Source organism: Lissotriton helveticus, chromosome 6 (genome assembly GCF_964261635.1).
Source record: "Lissotriton helveticus chromosome 6, aLisHel1.1, whole genome shotgun sequence".
Classification (NCBI taxonomy): domain Eukaryota; kingdom Metazoa; phylum Chordata; class Amphibia; order Caudata; family Salamandridae; genus Lissotriton; species Lissotriton helveticus.
Window position 1 is genome coordinate 1,987,924,121 of NC_136067.1, and position 18,508 is coordinate 1,987,942,628.

Here is an 18,508-nt window from a genome sequence, read left to right on the forward strand (position 1 = left end):
CCTGGTTGACCAACCTCTGAAAGGTGGCAGGGGCATTCTTCATCCCAAATGGCATAACCCGGAACTGGAAATGCCCATCTGGTGTGGAGAATGCGGACCTCTCCTTTGCCCCATCGGTCAAGGCGATCTGCCAGTACCCAGACGTTAAATCAAACGTGCTGAGGAACCGGGCAGCCCCTAGCCGATCAATGAGCTCATCAGCTCTGGGGATAGGGTGCGCGTCAGTCTTGGTGACTGAATTGAGTCCTCTGTAGTCCACACAGAACCGGAGTTCAGGTGTGGCTCCCGGCGCAGCAGCCTTTGGGACCAAGACCACGGGGCTGGACCAAGGACTGCTGGAAGACTCAACCACCCTAAGAGCAAGCATCTTGGAGACCTCCTCCTTGATGCAGGCCCGGACCCTGTCAGTTACCCTGTAAGCCTTATGCTTCACAGGTAAGCTGTCTCCTGTGTCCACATCATGGACGCACCAATCTGTGACACTAGGAACCAGGGAGAACAGGTCTGGAAACTGCCCCAGCAACTGGCGGCAGTCTTCCTGTTGCTCAGGGGTCAGGGTGGGTGAGAGGTTAACTCCATCCACTGACCCATCTTTCTCACAGGCCACTAAGAGGTCAGGAAGAGGCTCAGACTCCTCTTCCATTCCATCATCAGTGGCCAACAGCATGCCCACTTCGGACCTTTTCAAGTGGGGCTTGAGGCGGTTGACATGTAAGACCCTTAAAGGATTCCTGGGCGTCTTCATGTCCACCAAGTATGTCACTGAGCTCTTGCGCTCCACAACCTCAAATGGGCCTGTCCACTTATCCTGAAGTGCACAGGGTTCCACTGGGGCCAAGACATACACCTCTTGTCCAGGCTGAAGCTCTACCAGAGTGGCATTCTGGTCGTACCACCGCTTCATCTCCTCCTGGCTAGCTTCCAGATTTGCCTCAGCAAGTTGTCTGAAGCGCCTGGTTTGGTTTCTGAAGGCCAGCATGTAGCTATATACATTCTGGGGAGGTTTCCTGGGAGATTGCTCCCAGCCTTCCTTTACCAAACTCAGTGGTCCTCTCACGGCGTGACCATACAGCAGCTCAAAGGGGCTGAACCCTAGAGACTTCTGTGGCACCTCGCGGTATGCAAAGAGCAGGCATGGTAAGAGGACGTCCCACTTACGCCTCATTGGACCTTCCAGGCCCATGATCATGCCCTTTAGGGTTCGGTTGAATCTTTCAACCAACCCATTTCCTTGGGGATGGTAAGGTGTGGTGAACTTGTAGGTCACACCACACTCTTGCCAAAGGGACTTCATATACTTGGATATGAAGTTGGTCCCTCTGTCGCTCACCACCTCTAGAGGGAACCCCACTCTGGAGAAAATTCCCATTAGTGCACGCCCCACCACGGGGGCCGTCACTGTCCTCAGAGGGATGGCTTCAGGGTACCGGGTGGCATGATCCACCAAGACCAGGATGAACCTGTTGCCCATGGCTGTCTTGGGGTCCAGAGGCCCAACAATGTCAATACCCACTCGTTGGAATGGAGTACTGACCACAGGGAATGGTTGGAGTGGAGCCTTGTTCTTCCCTCCACTCTTCCCACTTGCCTGGCAAGTTGGACAGGTCCTACAATGAGCATCTGAGCTCTTGTGCATTTGGGGCCAGTAAAAGTGGGTGACAAGCCTGTCATAGGTCTTGTCCATCCCCAAATGTCCTGCTAACGGCACATCATGAGCCAGTCCCAGTAGGAAGGCTCTGAACTTCTGGGGTACCACCAGCACACGGGCTGACCCAGGTTCAGCAGTCTTAGGCTCTGAATACAGGAGGTCATTCTCCCAGTACACATAATGTGTTTTGGCCTGAACACCATTGGCCTGGTCTGCAGCCTGCTGCCGCATACCCACGAGAGAAGGGCATTCTTTCTGCTCCCTGCAGAATTCCTCCCTGGAGGGGCCTCCTTCTTGCTGCCAATGGGTCAGCTCAGGCAGGTCCCCCAGTTCAGCAATCTGTTCCCCTGTAGGCTCCAGGGCATCCCCCTCAAGGTCTGCTTCCTCCTGGACCGTGGGAACAGCAGGGGCCGGTTTCCCGCGCCCCCTGCGCCTTCTCTCTAAGGCCGGTTCCTGGGCCTCTCCTTCAGGTCCCAGGACTTCTTGATCACCCCTACTGGCTGCCATTGACCGGGTGGTCACGCACGCCCAGTCAGGTAGACCCACCATCTTCAGGTGAGTCGTTTTCTCCACCTTTTCCCAAGGGGAGTCCTCCAAGTCATTCCCTAGCAAACAGTCAACAGGCATGGTTTTCCTCACACAGACCTGCAGAGTACCAGAGACCCCCCCCCCACTCGAAGGGAACTTGAGCCACCGGACACTGACTCTCTGAATTGTCAGCGTTGACAACCCTACAGTAGGCATGGGGTACAACCTGCTCTTGAGACACCAGGTGCTGCCTCACTGCAGTCACACTGGCTCCTGTATCTCTAAGAGCCTCAGCTTTCTTACCATTGATGGTAACCACCTGCCCATATTTTTTAGTGTTAGAGGGCAGGTAGTTTGTAGGGACCATCTCACTGTCTCCTAGTGAGACTAGGGTCATCTGAACAGGATCTCCACCCCCCGGGACCATCACTTCTTCTCCTAAGTGAACACTGGTCACTTGTCGGGGCGGAGCACCAGTGGGTGCTGGTTTTCCAAACAGGCGACACTTGGGGTCACTGGCTATGTGCCCCGGGTCACCACATTTGTAACAATTGAAGGGCCCCTTTGGGACAGGTCTACCTGTCGGGGCCCCATTCTGCTTTGGGGGTGGGGGAGGCTGAGAACCCTTCTGCTGGTTCCCTTGGGGATTACTTTGGGGGCCTTTAGGGAACCCTTTCTGTTTACCCCTGTCCCCCCCACTCTTCTGCTGGGGACCCTGCCCACCCTTGGCGGAGTCTCCCACTGGACCCTTGTGGACCCTGGTGCTGAGCCAGCGGTCCGCCTCCTCAGCAAGCTTCCTCGGGTTGGACAGCTTGCTATCAATCAGGTGCTGGCGTAACTCAGGAAAACAGTTATCAGACAAGTGCTCCCATGCAATTAAATCAAAGAGACTTTGAAAATCATTCACCTTGTTACCCTTCACCCAACCATCCAGGGCTCTGCAAAAAAAATTCACATACTCCACATACGTAGTCCCAGGACGCTTTGCACACCCCCTGAACCTCTGTCTATATAATTCAGGGGTAAGCCCATACCTGGTCATTAAGGCCTCTTTCATGTGGGGATAGGAAATCTGTTCTGCAGTGGGCAAATCTAGCAGGGTGTCCCGCCCTTCGCTAAGGAACCTTCCCCACAACCCCGCTCCCCAATCTTTCTCAGGGACCCGGTGGGAGGACATGGCTACCTCATATGCCCTAAACCACTGTCCTATGTCATCCCCCCTAAAGAATTCTTTAACTATATCTTTGGGGATGTACACCTTGGACTCTACCTGCACCGGCGTTGTGCTGCCACCAGAAGGAGCTGTTCCCAAACCTCTTTGATCCAACTCCTTCATTCTCAGGTCATGGTCCAGCTGGCGTTGCTGTGCCTCCATGGCCAATCTTTGCTTGTCCATTTCCAGTTTTTGTTTTTCCATTTCCATTTGCCCAGCTAATCTTGCCATCTCCATTGCATGTGCCCTGTCTGCGGCTCTGTCTGCCAGCTCCTCGGGTGACAGGCCTCTGGGGGGCTCTACAGCGCCATCTGGTGGAATGATATCCACCGGGGTCTGTGGATCTCTTGACTCCCTCCAGGCTCTCAGCGCCGTCACGAGTTGGGTCTTGTTGCTCAATCCACCTTTGGCAATTCTGCATTTTGTGCAGAGATCTTTCAGCTGGTCATTGGTTAAGCTCCTCAAGGCTCCCTCTCTCCAATCTATGTCATCTGCTCCAGAGAAGGTAGAGAGCGCTCTTCCGGCAGGAAGTGAGCCAGGCATGGCTTCAGTAATGGCAGATGTCTCAACAAAATTAGCAAAAAGGAACTGGAAACCTGTGGCTGCGTTATAGATCTGCTCTCCCTATGTGGTGATCAGTAATTCACTGTATGTAAACTACAAATGCAAATTCGCAAATCCTCACCGCTGCGTCCAATGTTAGAATTGGGGGTCTCTGGTTGGCGCAAGTAAGTACTTGTGACAAGCAGGGACCCTCTCCTCTAAGTCAGGGCAAAGGATGACCCTTCAGAATTACCCTTGCTCACCCTCTAGGTGCGTGGCGTGAGCAGCCAAGGCGATTCTCCAGGCGTTAGTCAGTTAAGCATTTGTAGACACACACACAGTAAAATATACCAATCCCCCCACAAATGGACACCAGGCTGTGAGTATATAAAAATACGCTTCTTTATGTAAAATATATATATCTCTTAGGTCAGACTTATCACAAGATCAAATAACGGTTCTGTATGCCCACAGGTTGTAAATAGGCAAGCTCTCTTTTAGTTGTAGTTCAAAAATGCACTGTTCTTCTCTTAAGTTGTATTCCACAGTGTTCTCTTGATTCTTTGTTCGTTTCTGCACTCGGTTGCGCTTTAGACGGGTGAAATCCCGACGCCCTGCCAAGTCTCACGCTTCCCGCGTGAGACGCGATCGGCCCGGCCGGGTCTCTGACAGCTGATGGCCCCCCTGGTCTGCGGGACCCCCTCGGGGGGGAAACACCGACCTCAGAGCTGTCCAGGTGGAGGGGAGGCCCACGGACCCAGCGCAGCCCCAGTCACTCGGGCAGGGGCTCTGATTGCAGCCTCGTCTCCCCGACAGCTAAAGGATTCCAGCGGGAGGGGCTGGAGCGCTCTTCTCAGCGCGGAGCTGCAGGCAGGCACACAGAGCGGTGCGAGTCAGCGGAACAGGGGCGGCTCGCACCGCGGGTGATATTCACAATTCCTTGGCCCTTGCAGGCAGGCTGGCAACCCCAAAATCAAGGGTAGAAACAAACGTTGCGGGCCCCGAGCCCGTTGACGGTCTCGGTGGCGGCTTTCCTCCGGGGACAAAGGCGAGGTGCCCAGCGGCTCAGGCAGAGCGAGGCTGGCACCCGAGGCGTCCGTCCAGTTCGGAGGTCTGTCCCCTGGGTCTGTTTGCGTCCGGTGGGGATTTCTAGCGGGAGGGTGAGGCACAGCAGCGGGCCCTCTTAGGCGGTCGACACAGCGATCCCCTCAGCGGGGGAAGAGCGGCTCAACGGAGCGGAGCTCTTCCTCGGCGGGGACGAGGAGACACAGTCGGTCACGGCCTCAGGGAGGGGCTGGGGGGCACCACAGCAGCGAGCCTTCCAGGCGGTCAACACAGCGATCTCCTCAGCGGGGGGAGAGCAGCTCAACGGAGCGGAGCTCTTCCTCGGCGGGGACGAGGAGACACAGTCGGTCACGGCCTCAGGGAGGGGCTGGGGGCACCAAGGTCACAGCTCCGGCAGTAGTAGATATCCCGGTTAATTACCGGCAGACGAGCAGAGGCAGGTTGAGCCAGATGGTCCTGTGGCTCAGGTCAGGGGGCAAGCTCAGTCAAGCCCTTGGAGAATGTTTAAGCACAAAGCAGCAAAGTCTTTTCTTATCAAGTCTTTTCCTCTCCTTTCTCAGCAAGGCAAGCAGCAGGCCAGTTCTCCCAGCGTCTCTTCTCCTTCTAGTCGGGCAGAGGCCCTTCGTGGTGAAACAGGATTCTAATTTACAAGGAGCAGGGCTCCTACTTTTATACACAGTTTCTTTTGTTCTCACTGGCCAGGGGGGCCTCTGCATAACTGCTCTCAGCTCCTGAGCACTTGTGGTGGGTACTTCTGCTTCTGCATTCAGTGTGAGGGCAGGCACATCAGCCGCTCCCCAGGGGGGCGGAGCCGGCATTGTGAAGACAGGGGCAGCCTGAGCACTCTGTTGACAAACTTCGGTCTTTCCTGGGCCAGGTGTAGGCTGAGTCATCAGTCGCTCCCCAGGAGGGCGGAGCCAGCATTGTGGTGGCAGAGCACAGCCTGATGCATCATTCAGGGGAAACTCCCACCACCCACTAAGGTGTCATCTGGCTATTCACTACCTGTCAACTCCCAGCCCTGTCACTCACACACACCAGACAGTCAGATCCACATCCAAGCAGAGGCGGGCTGAAATGGTTAGGCAAGCAAATGCTAACTTTCTAAAAGTAGCATTTGCAAACACAGGATATTAAAATAAACTTTACTAAAAGAAGTATTTTATTATTCTGAGTTCAGGCATACTAAACATTAATTTCTACCATGTTCCCTGAGCCTGCTGGGATTATAGAGTGTAATAATTCCAGCAGCCCATCTGGCCTAGAAGGGAACTGGTAGCCTTACAATAGTGAAAAACGAATTTGGCAGTAATTCACTATTAGAACATGCCACACACATCAGGGCATGTTCTACCTTACACTTACAATGCACCCTGCCCTCAGGCCTACCATAGGGGTGACTAATATGAAGTTTAAGGGAAGGTTTAGGGGCTGGCAAGTGTGTGCACTTGCCCAGCCAGCATGACAGTACCAGACTGCACGCAGGTTCTGCAATGGCAGACCCTAGACACATTTTAAGGCTGCTTCTGTGGGTGGCGCAACCAGCGCTGCAGGCCCACTAGCAGTATTGGCATTCACAAGCCCTGGCACTCCTAGTGCACTTTACTAGGGACTAACAGTAAATCCAATGAACCAATCATGGACATCAATCACATGTACACTTTACAGTAGGGAGCACTTGCACTGCGGCACGGGTTGGCCGTGGCGCAGTGCCCTGAGTAGCGGACACCAGCAAAAACATCTGAGGCACAACAGCAAAAAGTGGAAGGGAAACTCACGCCAAGGTGCCAGGTCTAACACCATGTATTTCTCCTCGGAAATCAAGGCTCAGGAGTTTCTAGACTCATTATAGCATGTTACATGACCTATATAAGCCAACAAGGGCTAAGGCCTTAATTTTTGACATTGACTGAAGTCTTAGTCTAAGTTTAGTTTAAGTTTGAATTCCACAGAGGTAAGGGCGTCACGATATGGAGGTTTACGGTTACACACAAGGTCGAGGCTGAGGTCTGACAAATAGATTGCACCGTGTCCGCTGCTGGGCTGCACCCATCACACGCACAGACCTAGTCTGCGCGCCTCACCTGGGAGTGGGTTGGAGTCAGGGGGGTTGGGAGGGGGGGAAGTCTTGAGGGAGTGGGGGAAAGGGGGAAAAAGAAGTAAAAAGAAAGTTCATGCAATAAATATGTTTACTAATATAACTGAGATGCTCAAAGTGGTTATGCATATCGATGCTAGATTTAGGATAAAATGTGATTGGTTAGTATGTTGGCTTTTTTCTCTCCAGGGGTATGTCAAGGATTAAGCTAATTAGCCTCAACATAGGAGGGCTGAATGATTGGAAAAAGAGGGAAAGGTTTGAGGAGTATGTTAAACTAATCAGGGCCGATATCGTGTGTTTACAAGAGACTCACCTACCCTGGAAAAAGAAACATTGGTTGAATATAAGGGGGTATGACATTTGATCTTGTTCCTCACAGACTTCAACTGTAAAGGGGGTAGCTATTATAGGCCGGGTAGGTCTGGGAGGAGTTAAAAAATCAAAAGCTGATCCATTGGGCAGATGGGCAATATGTGAATTGAAATTAGGCATTACTCTATGCTCAGTGTACGGATCTAATCTGGATGACCCGGGGGTGATGGATCACATCGAGAGGGAACTTACTAACTGGCCATCACCTATAGTAATGTGTGGTGATCTTAACATCTCAGCCGATTTTACAGGCAACACCCCATATAGTGGCCGCAAGCCCCGGGTATTTAGGGCGGTATCCTCCATAATTCATTCTTATGGGTTGAAGGATGTCTGGGGCAACCAAAAGAAAGATGAACCCGGGTTTACATACTTCTCACACCCATTTAATAAACATACAAAACTGGATTATTTTTTAATATCAGCTACACATCTTAGTAATGTCGAAATTTCAATGCTCCCTATGTTAATATCGGATCATAATCCCCTTGTCTTGAATATGTCTGTTAATAAACCAAGGGAAAAAACCAGACCCTGGACCTTTGATAGAAAACTTTTAGCGGATAGCAATTATATAGCACATATAAAGGGCTGGTCCCAGTCTTTCTTCGATGCAAATAGATATAGTGCATCCCGGGGCATGGTTTGGGATAGTTTTAAGGCTGGTTTGAGAGGTGAGACAATCAGCTTCTCTGCGCGGCTGTGGAAAAAGTTAAGGAAGATAGAGAGCGTCTTTTGGCTAAATTGGCGGAGGCAGAGGAACAACATAGTAGAGACGTATGCCACGGGATCCAGGGAACTCAGAGCCTAGAAAGATTAAACAGCATAAAGGCAGATATCCAACGGCAATTGGCAAAGAAAGCTGCAGCAGAGTATCAGACCCGTAGAGTTGGTATGTATGAGACAGGCGAGAATGCAGGTAGGGCTCTAGCGCTACGGATAAGACAAGCCACATCAAAAAACATTATTACTGAAATTAAAGAAGGTGAGCAGACCTATAAAAAGCCAACTGAAATTCTGGAAGTTTTCAGGAGGTTTTATCAGGATCTTTATAAGGAGGATACGGATATAGTCTATCCGGGCACAAATTGGCAGGATACAGGTATCAATCTGATGTCTAACGAGAGGGAATCCTTAGAGCAGAATATTACTTTGGATGAGCTTCTTCAGGCACTAAAAGATTTATCTGCAGGTAAGGCAGCAGGGCCCGATGCCATACCTCTGGAAGTCTATAAGTACCTGAGGGAAGAAACTGCACCTCTTCTGTTAGACCTATTCAACGGGGTTATTAATACAAGTACCATACCAGAATCCTGGACTAAAACCAACATAGTGGTTTTTCACAAAAAAGGCAAATCGAAGGAAAGTCCCGGCTCTTATCGGCCCATATCGCTAATAAACAGCGACAATAAACTATATGCTAAAATACTGGCCACACGGTTGGGGAGGATTATCGCGGGCCACGTCTCCCCCTGGCAGCATGGCTTTATCCCTGATAGGGGTACCACTGACCATATTAAAAGAGCTATAACTCTGTTCGACATGCATGCTGCGGGGGAGGGGGGATTGCGATGATCCTCCTTGACGCAGAGAAGGCGTTCGATCGGGTCAGGTGGAGCTTTCTCTGGAAAGTGATGGCTGGTAAAGGATTTGGCCCTAGATTCCTGCAGGCAATCAAGGCCATGTACTACAATCCAACCGCTAGTATGCAGCTAATGGGCGAAGGCTCCAACCAGATCCATATTTCAAGAGGGACGAGACAAGGGTGCCCGTGCTCACCCATCCTATTTGCACTGTATATAGATCCCCTGATTTGTCATATTAAGAGCAATATCAACATAAAGCCAACTGTTACCAATGGATTTGAAACTAAAATCCTCGCATACGCGGACGACATAGCTATCACCACTATTGATCCTGCTAGTGCCATGAGGGAAATAATTAGTATTACTTCGGATTTTGGGAGGGCATCTGGATATCGACTTAACGTGGCAAAAACACAGGTATTATGTTCAAGAAATACAGTCAAACTGGATGATAGATATGTGGATTCAGTAGTCTATCTAGGAATTACAATCAATGCCCAGACAAAGGACATCATTAAAGATAATTTTTCACCACTACTGGGGAAAATGAAACAGGACTTAAAAAGAATCGATACCCTCCATCTATCAATTATAGGCAGGGTCAATGTCATTAAAATGACAATGTTCCAGAAGATCTTATATAAATTTAGGTCCATCCCCTTTAAAATAGATGACATATTGATCAGGGAAATGGAGGCAATTTTTATGAACTTCGTCTGGCAATATGGTAAGGTGAGGAGATCAATTAAATGTATGTCTCTACCCCAGGGACAGGGTGGATTAGGTATACCTAATCTAAAATTATATAACTGGTCTTGTCTCCTCACAGATATGGCTATACTCCTTTTTCCTGTTGACACGATACACTGCCAGCGTGGTATTCCATCTATATACCAGCTGGCACTAGGGAACGAAGCATATGGGGCATTGCTAAGGAATTATGATAAACGTTTTTTCAAGGCCTCAGGCTATAAAATACTGGAAGATATTCGGGTGGTATGGTTGGCCATACTGAAGAATCAGAGCATCCCGAAGTTTAACAAACACACTCCACTCTGGAAATCAGGGCTATTCCCGCACTTAAGTAGAGATGGCTCCTGGAGACACTGGGAAAGACAGGGAATCACCACATTAGGTCAAGTGATGATAAAGGATGTTCTGAGGCCCCTTGATCTTCTGAAGTCACGATATTCACTTCAAGGCTCCCAAGAGTTTAAATACATACAATTGACTAACACAATTAAATCAAAAAGACCCACCATAAACATATCAAAAGATTGTACACTATTAGATTACATGAAGGGAGGTGGTCGTCGTATAAGGAAAATATATGGATTATTCTTGGGAACGCTACCAGATGATATGCTTAAGACAGAGGCTACCTGGGTTGGAAAATTGAGAGATCCCGATATCGATTTAGACAGAGCCATTCTTATGGATAAAAGGTTCCTACGATCCTCAAACTTAAGAGCACAGCACTTTAAAAGCCTATTCAACTTATATTATACACCGGCAAAATTGTTTGAATGGGGAAAGAGAGCGGATAATAACTGCCCTAGATGTGGTAATGGTCCTGCTGATCTACTTCATATGTTTTGTAGCTGTGAGAAACGAGGGCCAATTAAAAATGAAATTGAAAAGTTTTTAGAGGGGCTGCTAGCTGTCAGGATAGACCTATCCCCTACACTTTTAATAATTGGGTGTGACGCCAAATTAGGTTTAAGTGTAGAGTCTGAGGCACTTGTTTTTATAGCAACAGCTGTTTTTAGAATATTAATTGCTGCTGCATGGAAGGACATTGGGGCTCCAACCTTTCAAATGTGGATCTGTAGGTTGCTCGGGATTCATAACATCGAGTCGGAGCTGTATGCACTGAAGGGAGTGAAATCCAGGGATATGGGACTAAGGATTTGGTCGCCCGTGGTATCATGGAGGCGGTCAAAAACTGGGGGTCAATAGTTTCTAACACCCATGTAGATACTCCTTGATATTCTTAACATATTCACTGTATTTAAGCCCACACTTTCTGTTTTAACTTGTTTTAACATCTTTTTTACAAGTTGATATCCTATTATGCGTATTTATCATTCTGTATGCATATTTATTTATATTTCTATGCCAATATGTTTTTTTGTTATGTATAGAAATATTATATTGTCATGAACTTTCAATAAAAAAAATAAAAAAAAAGATTCTTGTTCCCCTTTCACATTGATGAATTTATCTGACTTTACAAACATTAACATATGTGATGAAAAGGATTTGTTGGGAGCGGATATCAAGCCACGTAGCTACACTAAAGGACTTATTCCTGTTAAAGGTATGTTGAACTCCCACATCACCTTTAAAGACCGTTCCATCCTAGGGAGGGTTTACATTGTAGAGGAAGGTTCCAACCTACTGGGGTGGAAACACCAAAAAGAGCTGGGCATAATACTTAATCCCAACTGTCATGAGCAGGTTGTTTCCATGGACTCGCCTAGTTCCAGTGATAAGTGGGTTAAGGATTTCCCGGAGGTATTTTCATCAGAATTGGGGCTCCTTAAAAACTTCCAACACAAGATTAAACTAAAGCGCAACGCTAAACCCATCACCTATAAAACTAGGCCCATACCACACTTAATGGGTGAACCTTTAAGGGAGGAGCTAGACAGACTGCAAAAACTGGGAGTTATCAGGCCAATAGATCGCAGTGCATGGGTTTCTCCAGTAGTTATTGCTAAGAAGGCCTATAATAATGGAATAAGGTTATGCATAGACCTCAGAGACCTCAATGACAGCATTATAGTGGAAAGATTCCCACTTCCACGCCTTCACGAAGCATTGAGCACCATGGGGAAGACGAGTTGTTTTTGTGTTCTAGACTTATCAAGCCTTTGCCAACAGGTGGAGCTTCACCCTGAGTCAAGAGATCTTACTACTTTCACCACTCCTTTAGGTTCCTTCATGTTCCTCCGCAGGCCATTCGGGTTGGCTTCCGCGGCTGTGGTATTTCAAAAGATCATGAAGCACATCTTGGAAGGAATCCCTCATACTATATGCTTCCAAGACGATGTTTTAATATATGATGCCAGTAATGAGGAGCATGATACGTATCTCAGGTCAGTTCTTAGGAAATTCAAAGATGCAGGTCTCACCCTCAATGAAAAGTAGTGCAGGATCGGAGTAGGATCTGTAGATTACTTGGGGCACACAATATCCAAAGAAGGTTTCCGTCCTAAGCTCAGCCTTCTGGAGGCCATAGAAAAAGCCCAAGCCCCCACAAAACAACCAAGAGTTAGTGTCTTTATTTGGACTAGCGGAATATATGGCAAAGTATGCCAAAGATTTTGCAGACATTGCTGGAGATCTCAGAGATCTCACAAAGAGCCATGCCCAATTCAAATGGATAAAAGTACACCAGGATGCATTCGAGGCCATCCAGTCAGCTATTCTAAATGCCTCGTATGTGTGCAACTTTGACCCCTCAAGGAAAACTATACTTACCACGGACGCCAGTAACAAAGGGTTAGGTACTACCCTGTCTCAAGCCATCGCGGGCAGAGAAAGAATAGTGGCTTTCGCCTCTCGCACTCTGAGCAGTGCAGAAAAAAACTATTCAATCATAGAAAAGGAGGCACTAGCCTGTTTCTGGGCCATGAGACACTTTAAGTTTTACCTATGGGGCATTAAATTCACCATCCGAAAGGATCATAAACCCTTGATGTACATCTTTAATTCTAATGGGGCCACCAGCTGCACACCCAGGATTGCCAAATGGGTGTTAGGATTAGAAAGTTTCATCTTCAAAGTGGAGTTTGTTGCCGGAGACCATAACAAAGCAGCAGACTTCCTATCAAGAGCACCTTTGGATAAAGTGGAACAGTTCGAGGTTCATGAATTTCCCATTTTACAAGTACATTAAAGTACCATAAGCAAGGAGGAGTGGGCGGAAACTATGAACAAGGACCCAACTATATGCAAATTGAAGGATCTGACGGTAAATGGGTGGCCTGAAAGTCGAAAAGAAGTCGATGATGAATTGTCAAATTCTGGGAGGTGAAACATGAAATTAGTCTCAATGAAGAATTGCTCTGGAGAAAGGACAAAATAATACCCCCAAAGATCTTAATAGACAAACTCATCGACCTAGTCCACGAAGGACATCTAGGGAGAAGCCTTACAAAGAACAGACTCAGGGAGCATTACTGGTTTCCTGGCATGGATTCATGGGGTGGAGAGCAAGGTGAAGAACTGATGCGCCTGCGCAAACAGTGACAAGTCAAAACATATTCAGAAGGGCCCATTATCACTGGTGTCTATCCCGAATAAACCATGGGACAAACTGGCGCTAGATAGCATAGGCCCGATCAACAGATTAGGAATGAATAAACGATTTATTTTCACTTTGACTGACTTCCATTCACACTGGGTGGTGACTAAAATGATTAATGATATCACCACTGAATCCTTAATAGAGTTCTTGAGCGAAACGTTCTCCAATGAAGGTATTCCCTCCAAATTGGTCACTGATAATGGAGTGCAGCTCACGTCATCAGCAATGTCAGAATTCTTGGAGAAGCTCAAGATTGCACATCTCAAAACAGCACTGTACTGCCCGCGGGCAAATGGCATGATCGAGAGAGTGAATAGAATGATTAAAGGGAACATCCAGCTATTATGGGCATTTCACACAACTCCAAACACAGTCACTGGAATATCTCCTTTCTGTTCCCTCAGAAGAAGGAAGCCGAGTACCAAATTCTTCCCTTCATGGATAGGAGGTGGAGAATCTTCTTCCCATTTGGTTGAAGAGGCAAGAGGAAAAATAGAATCTCATCCAGCCAAATATAAAGAACAGTACGATACAAGACATGGATGCAAAGCACAACATTGGGCGTTTGGAGAGTTGGTAATGGTAAAGAGACCGAACATTACTGGAAATTTTGAATCCAAATATTTAAAGCCCAAAAAGATTGTAGAAGTTAAAAACAACACAGTAACATTGGAGAATGGACAGAACTGGAGCATGGACCGATTGGCAAGTATCATGAACCAGGAACCCCTGCACAGGGGAGCTTTAGGAAAACCACAGACCAAAAGGTACACACAAAGAGAGTTACCAAGGCTCCTAATTGGCACAAGTACTATACTATGTATTAATGTTGGTTGCAGACGATTATACCTCTTTGCATTTTTGTTAGGAGGGAAGATGTGTCATAATCCATAGCATTTATTTATACATGTTACAGGTTGCTACATATGTTATATCCACAATGTATTTAGATGCTTATTATGGATGGCTAAAATCATATTATTAAGATTGGGCTATGAGCTAGCTCTATACAGGTTAAGGTATGTGCTTTATACCTGAAGGTTATATAGTACTTGGTATCTTCCTCCACCCCTCCCTTTCCTACCCCTTGGAACGTCCCTAACCCCTGGAGGCTACTGTAGAATGTTGACAGTGATGAGACTGATCTTGAGGAGAGAATGAACTGAAGTGTCCTGTTATTCTGGTGGCGCTGTGGAGGCTGTGATTAAAGAAGAACTTCAATCAGATACCTGTCTGGTTTACTTTATAACAAAAACTAAATTGCAATGTAATTTTTGGATTAATTATTGCTTGACTTCGGTTGCAAGTATAACACAGCTCCAGCAATGCTCTGGGGCCCTATGCTCACAAAGCTGTATCAATCCTTACACCGACTTCAAGCATGCGCAAGGTTTTGACGCAGCATAAGGTCAAAAGTCACTGAATAAAATGTTAGACATTTCACTCAGTCACTTTTAGGAGGCCTTGCTGCACCCCCTCCTGCACAAGAAAGCCTCTTCTGGTGCAGCTCTTTACACTGTAATACACCCTCCAGATGCATCACATTGTTAAAAGTACACACCATGGCACATCTTTTGCACCACCGCTGTCTCACAAAAGTGACGCAACGGCTGTGTAAAAGAGGCACAAGGGGATTGTAAATCTGCCCCTAACACATACAAATTCACCAAGGCAGTTTCGCCAGCAGCGCAAATTAAAGCATAGACCTCTAACATATTTATGTACATATGTTACATTCAAGTGCTTCGGACATACTACAGTATACTATAGATAAACACCTTATAGATTTATGCTGTATCCTTTCCTTACACTTCAGCACTTTCATATTCTCCATAAACTAGTAATATATTCATTCATTTATTTATCAACTACACATTCATTCTGACAAACTTTTACACACTAACATAGAAATATAGTTCTTTCTTTGACCATTAAAGGTAGTTCTAAAAAGAAAAGTTTTTTATTATTTTTTTAGTTGCGTAATTTTTTTGCGTTTTCTGAACAAATTCCAAGTGGAACAAAAGAATAAAAAATAATAATAATAATGTCGAGAACAGCGATGCTCCTGCATCCTGCATTTCATCAGGTCCATAGACTGTTCCCCATAACACAAAAGTTTATCACAATAAATGCATAGCATTTTAACTTTAGCAAAGTCAGAATCAATTTGTGGGTGTGGACTGCTTGCTGAAAATGCTGCTGCAGCAGTTGATGTGCTTGGTGTAGCAGCAGGTGGGTTCTCGTGCAACGTGCGCCTTACAGCTGGAGCAAAGATGTTGGGGTGCAAGTTCTTCACGTGTCGCACCATATTTGATGTCCCAAAGGAGTATTTTTTACATGGATCACCACTTGGAAGAGTTGTTTCGCAAATTTTACAGATTACTTTTGGAGCATTACCCTTTTTTTGTCCTTCTGGAAAAGTAAAAAACTTCCAAATTAGAGCTTCTTTCATCTTCTTTGGAGGATCTTCAGGAATGAAATCTCCCTCTGAAGAACTACTGGAACATGAGTCCATTGCTCTTATTATTGTGATCTTCCTTCTATTTGAGAAGATAATCAGAACAAATGCTTCTACTTAGAAACTCAAAGTAGAATAATTATAATGGCATGGAACTTTCAACAGTCGCAATAGGAAAAGTTACTAACCAATCAAATCTCTACTTTTAAAGTCACATGGCTTTGTGTTTGCTTATGATGCGCTTGTGCAGCTCTTTCAATACAAGTATGCATCATGTACTACCGCAATTTGTGTAATTGTTTTTAAAATTGATATATGATTGTAACAAGTATTAAAAAAATTCATAGTTATCCCAAATATCTGCCCTTAGTATGTACATTAAATACATAAATACATGTTTTAAAGCAAGTAAAAACATTGCCGCCTTTCGCGTACAGAACTCCGTACATGACGTCACACCGAAGCTTTAATGCGACGCGTAACATCAAAGCATATTCATACCGTATGCGCGGGTACACGATGAGTATGATAAGCAGTACAAACTATGGTGTGATCACCCTCTCAGTGACAAATCAGCGCTCAGGGCGCGCTAAGGAGAATGATTAGAAGTGCTGATTCATTGCAGATCCGATTCTGGGCCTGCTTTTGCGTACATTATAACACCGCCCCATCTCTCTCTGTAGTTAATTGTTAGTGCACACACTCATACTTGCACATGCGGGTTGCACGCCCGCCCACACTACCCACATGCCACCACCTAGCATGCTTCCTATTACTAACCCTGGAAACTAATACATTAGCCAATGGGAGGTCACCCAGGACCGTCATTCTTGCAGACAGCGAAAACGCTACCAATCACGGCCCTCGGCTTGATTTGATCAGCCCCCGCGGTTCCCATATAATGCGGGTACTGACACGAGCACGCTCTCTTTTGCCTGCCTGTGCTTCGATGACAAACAGACTGTCGTCATCAACTTTACTACTGTCACAGGGATTCCGTTCTCCTACAGAACTGTGCATAGAGATTTGGAACCTCAGTGAATTAGGGTGTGCCAAAACTCACCTAAGTACCCAAAATCCCCTACCAACAGACTAGCTACAGTGTCTCATTGGTCATTACAAACTCCCAATGCTTAGACAAACCAGAATATGGACTTAGAATACCTCAGGTAACGTGGAACACATGAACACTCTTTCGTTATACAATCATTTCAATCCAGAACTAGGAGTAAATGAGGACGCGTGCCCATTTGAAATGTTTATTTACTAATGCAGTGTTCTCAAACGCAGTCTCTTAGCTAATACACGCAAACATATTATAAGAATCAAAGTAATCAGCATTGTTACTAGTCCATAGAATACAAAAGGTGACAGCATGCTATAATGCTAAAATGAATAGGGTTAAACAACACCTAATTCTCACCCTCCCTAGCTGGTATATTATAGTTTTAGCAGGGCGAGCCCATACCTCAGATCCTAGTGGTAAAGGATCACATCATCTTCCACCAGCTCTCTGCATGCGAAGCACCATCAAGTGTGTGAGTACTCCTACAATATTTTCTATACACTTCTAAACCTTTAACAAAGACAATGGGTCATCATTCACGGCGTAACAAAATTCAGACCTATCAATAGTTTTCATTAAATTTTAGGTAACTTTTCCCTACAAAAAAATGTTCCTTATCTCTTTATTATTGGTTATATTGCACAATATAAAATTGCCAATATAATTTCTCTTTATGAAATTAAAAAAAGCAAACTATTAAACATAACCATTCGTATTTCTCTAAAGGCTTACCCTACAACAATTGAATCGTCACGACTATAACCAATGGCAGTAACTCATCTTAATAGTTTACTTCTTTAAAATACTCGTAAATAGAAAAGAGGGTTTTCAAGGATAACATTGATGAACGTATACCAAACAAATCTATAGTGCGTCAGAACCATATTGCTATTTGCACATCATTTTGTCTCACCACTATAATGGTCCTAACACAGTTGCTATCAAACCTACGATTGGTTTTCAACCCCAATACGAATAATTATTGTTCTTTTGAATAGTTGCCACAGTCCCATTGCGTTGATTTGAAAACACTTGCAACATGTACAATAATTTTTAAATTAACTCTCCAATAGTTAGCATTGCTATTATAATGCACTTATATACATCTTTTTTACATTTACAGTCTGTTGAAAAGTCTTGTGCTGTCTACAACCAAAAAGTTTCAGCAATTTCTACAGACAAATTTATGGTTAGAATCTTTTCTGAGTTGCCTCCACTATGTTCGAAAGCTGCCTATGCACCGTCAGCGATGTGGAATTCCTATAGCCCGACGCACAGCACATATTGGTTGGGATCAAGGACAACAACTTTCCATATTTATTATATCCTTGGAACAAGTAGGCCCAACTCCCAGCAGCACAAACCCTTTCCCTACCACTTAGCAGTACCACATAATAGGTCAGGGAAGGGCACTGTCTGCAGTTAAGGTAATATGTTTGCCCATGTTAATACTTTTCAAACCTGTATTTATGCTTCAATAATTCAATGCCTTTATTATTCAGCCGGACACTAAGCGTGGGCGTAAAATCCGTTTTGTTCGCGGAATTTGCTGATTTTTGGCAAATTCTTGGTCCGCGAATCGCGTGAATTTGCCCCAAAATCCGCAAATTCGC